The sequence below is a fragment of the Bubalus kerabau genome, chromosome 18 (genome assembly GCF_029407905.1).
Source record: "Bubalus kerabau isolate K-KA32 ecotype Philippines breed swamp buffalo chromosome 18, PCC_UOA_SB_1v2, whole genome shotgun sequence".
Taxonomy (NCBI): Eukaryota; Metazoa; Chordata; class Mammalia; order Artiodactyla; family Bovidae; genus Bubalus; species Bubalus kerabau.
Window position 1 is genome coordinate 2100860 of NC_073641.1, and position 4544 is coordinate 2105403.

A 4544-nucleotide genomic window follows, 5' to 3' on the forward strand; every position below is an offset into this window, starting at 1 on the left:
TGACTCATTGGAAAAGACCCCATAGCTGGAAAGACTGAAGGCAGGAGGAGAAGGAGATGACAGAGGATGAGATGGTTGGATGGCATCATCAACTCGATGGACATGAGTTTGAACAAGCTCCGGGAGTTGGTGATGGATAGGGAAGCCTGGCGTGCTGCAGTCCATGGGGTTGCAAAGAGTCAGACACCACTGAGTGACTGAACTGAATAGTTGGAAAGTTATCCAACTATTAGTTTGCAGCAATTTTGAAATGTTTAAATGTTTCCTTTATCTGGGGGCTGTTAAATGTGTTTGGCTCTGTGAAAACAAGTGTTTGATAAAATGCTTGTGTGAGAAATTGTGTATGTGCTGGCAAGGTTGTTGCAGTTCTTAGCTGCAGTTTGTCCCAGGTACTGCAGGGGTAAAGAACCCGCCTGTCAATGCAGGATAAGCAAGAGATACAGGTTCCATCCCTGGGTGAGGAACAGTCCCTGGAGGAGGAAATGGCAACCCACTCAAGTATTCTTGTCTGGATAATTCCAAGGACAAAAGAGCCTGGCAGGTTATAGTCCATGGGGTCGCAAAGAGCTGGACACGACTGAGCATACACACAGCTGGAGTTTGTAATCAGGGATTTAGATGAATTCTGGAACCTTATATCTCAGGAGGGATTTAGCTTTGGTTTTAAGACCTTTTAGCAGCGTCTTTTATGTCTTTGTTTCTCAAACTATAAATCAAGGGATTCAGCACTGGGATGATGATGGTGTAGAACACTGAGATGATTTTATCAGTGTTGGGAGAATACAGGTAGCTGGGTCGTGAGTAAATGAAGAGCAGAGTTCCCTGGTAGATGGCCACGGATGTCAGGTGAGAAGCACGCGTAGAGAAGGTCTTCTTCCTCCCGCTGGAAGAAGGGATCTTTAAGACTGAGAGGAGAATGTAAAAGTAGGAGATGATGATGACGATGAAGCAGATAATTTCCACTGAGCTACTGTACGTGGAGAGAAGCCACTCATTAAGTGACGTGTCTGTGCACGATAACTTAAGCAAGGGAGGGAGGTCACAGAAAAAATGACTAATGACATTTCTATCACAATATTTCAGAATAAATGCAAAGGATGTGTGCACCAGGGAACTCATATTGCCTCCAAAGTATGACAAGAAGACCAGCCATATGCAGATGCCCCGAGACATCACAGCCGTGTACAGTAAAGGGTTACAGATGGCGACATAGCGGTCATACGCCATGGCAGCCAAGATAAAGGATTCGGTATTGCGAAAGTACAGAAGAAATAGAACTGCAGGGCACAGCTGTGATAGGAAATGGACTTGTTCTGAGAGAGGAGGTTGACAAGCATATTGGTAACGATGACTGAAGAATAGCAAAGGTCTACAAAGGATAGGTTACTAAGGAAAAAATACGTGGGGGTTTGAAGGTGCGGATCAACCCTGATTAACATCATCAATCCAATGTTTCCCATTAAAATCATAGAGTACAAAGTCGGAAACAGGAGAAACAGGACAATCTGCAGTTCAGGACGAGTTGGAAACCCTAACAATAAATTCTGTTACCAAGGTATAGGTTCCATCTAAAAAGTCCATATTCCGTACTGTTTTCTTCTTATGAGAATTCTAACATCCTAAGATGCTATGTTGATAGAGAAAAAGAATAGATATAGTTATAAGGTTATTTTATTGTTTCAACAAAAAAACAAGCAATCAAGTCAAGAGTCCCAGACCAAAGTGAAAGTGAAGTCTCTCAGTTGTGTCCGACCCTTTGCGACCCCGTGAACTGTAGCCCGCCAGACTCCTTTGTCCATGGGATTCTCCAGGCAAGAATACTGGAATGGGTTGCCATTTAAATCTCCTTCCAAATATAAATTATGAGAAACATATTTCAGAATTTAGTAGCTTTATCTCGTGGTTGATAGTTTTATTTTATTTGTTTGATTAATAGCTAGTTCTTCCACTGGACAGACATGTGCAGATAACATCTCATATTTCTTACTTTTTTTAATTCTCAAGTATAGACCTATAGCTAGTCAGAGGATTAAATGAATGATGAAGTAATAAATGAAATGATGATAAAAGGAAAAATATATCTGTTATTAAAAGTATGTTAACTTGAGTACATCTTGCAATGATAATTCTAGAACAATGTACTCCTTCTGTCCAGTATTTAATAGATAGTAGTGTGTTGCACTCTTGACTGTAATTAGAGTGATGCAATGAGATATACTTCAGCTATTAAAAAAAATAATAAAAGCAAAAATGATATTAGTGAAATGAAAGCAAATGTCAGTAATCATCAGCTGAGAGCATGTTTTAGACAGGGACGAGTTTAAGGTAATTCCTTAAATCCTGTCAAGATACTAAGTCAAGGAGATTAAAGTGATTAACTGCTTTTCTCTTTGGCATTCTTTATCATTCTTGGCTTCTAGTAAGCACAGCATAAATATTAGATGACTGAGTAAAGTGGGCAAAAAATTAGTATTAAGTTAACTTCTCATCTTTAAAAATCACTCTATATAGCCTCCTCACTAATTATATATGTGAGGAAACAAAAATAGCTGTGTTTAATTTTTATCCTAATATAATTCAGGATAATTGAGTCTAAGAATTTTGTCAATTTCTGTTTCTGTAATCTCAGAGATTTTCTGGAAGCAAGGAGAATTTGAACATGACTTTGAAATATAAGACTTTTTATTGTAACCTTGAAAGATGACTTGGAAATCTATAAAACAAGCAAGTGAAACCTCCAATGAGCCTTGCTACTAGTGCCACAGTTGGCTAGAACAAATGGTTGGCGTCATTCTCTCACTTATATAAATTTATTGAGACAGCTACAGGGCTAAGAACTTCATTGTTGTAACATCATCTAATCACTAAAAGTATGCTATACCATAGGCACAGAAAAGTCTAAGAGAATTAGAAGGGTTAGGATGCTGTCATGTTATTACCTCAAAGAGTGTGAATGAGATGTGTACCTTGTTAAAATAGTAGTTAATTTATTCTTATTTTGCCTGTTTTCAAGGTAATCAGAGTGTTCAGAAATGATAAGACCTAAATTTAGAGTTAATAAGCCTTTGGTTAGAATCTCATATTAGCCACCTGGACTGTATGACCTTGCAAAATTATGTGTGTGTGTGTATTATATATATATATAGAGAGAGAGAGAGAGAGAGAATCTGCTATACTTAATACATATACTATATGTATATTATTACATATAACATTATATATATTTAAAATTTTACTATAATAATGACAACGGTATTTCACATGGTTTTTCTGCCAGGTTAAATTAGGAAAATTTATCTATACTTTTTTGATCTTTTTATAGATCTTTTTGATCTTTTTATAGATCTATACTTTTATAGATCTATCTATCTATACTTTTTTGCTGTCTCACTTTAGATAGACTGGCACATAATAGGTAAAGAGTGAAGATTAGTTTCAATTACTCCACTGCTCTCTACTCAGCAGTAAAGAAAGAATCCATTTGCCAAAGCAGGAGATGTGGGTTCAATCCCTGATCTGGGAAGACCTTCTAGGGAAGGAAATGGGAACCCACTCCAGTATCCTTGCCTGGAGAATCTCATGGACAGAGAGGCCTGATGGGCTACAGTCCGTGGGGTCACAAAGAGTCAGACACGGCTTAACGACTAAACAACAACAGAAACAACCCCACTGCTCTCACTTATCCTTAGCTAATAATTAGAATTATGTCACTAGATTTTTAAAATAATAGTTATCAATTATATAATGATTGTGATGTGAATGCAATATTCTAAACAGTTTACATATAATTTATTTACTTGTCACATAAAAGTACACGCACAAAGTTTCATGAAGTTGCTGTCACTGCCGTCTTTCTCTCACAGTTGAGGGAGCTAAAGCACAGAGAGCGGAGACCTAAGACGTGATGAAAATAGGATTGGAGCCCAGGCTCCTGCCTCCAAAACTTGAAGACAGATCGGCTGTGTCAGCTAGATTTTCATTATTGATTCTGTATGTTGCATGGGGACACTGAAGCTTAATGTTCTGAGTCACTCCGTAAGTAGTTGACAGGTATAATTCAAATTCAGATATGTGTGAAGTCAAAGTTCACGAGGACAACTATGAAGGTGCTTAGAGAATTAACAGTGCAGCCTCCGTGAGACAGGCTGTGGTGCAGACTTGCTGAAGGCAGCGCAGAATGACTCAGTTATTTCCTGAAAACACAGTCCATTACTCTTGGGGACTCACAGCGAGCATCCCTTCCAATAGACTAAGAAGGATTTCCCTGGTGGCTCAGCCCTTAAAGAATCTGTCTACAATGCAGGAGACCTGGGTTTGATCCCTGGTCAGGAAGATTTCCCTGGTGAAAGAAATGGCAACCCATTCTAGTATTCTTACCTGGGAAATCCAATGGACAGAGGAGCCGGGCGGGGCCATAGTCCATGAAGAGTTGAACACGACTTAGTAACTAAATCACCTCTACCACCACCACCATCATCCATGTAGAGAAACGTGAGTGAGAAGAGAGGCACGAGGGGAAAAGTCAGAGATGAGAGTGAATCTTG

At 38.9% G+C, this 4544-nt stretch overlaps 1 pseudogene; it reads right to left on the minus strand.

The window, feature by feature from the left end:
• Positions 1 to 640: 640 nt before the first annotated feature.
• LOC129633231 (olfactory receptor 5I1-like) lies at positions 641 to 1581 on the minus strand (annotated as a pseudogene).
• Between the last annotated feature and the right edge of the window lie 2963 nt (positions 1582 to 4544).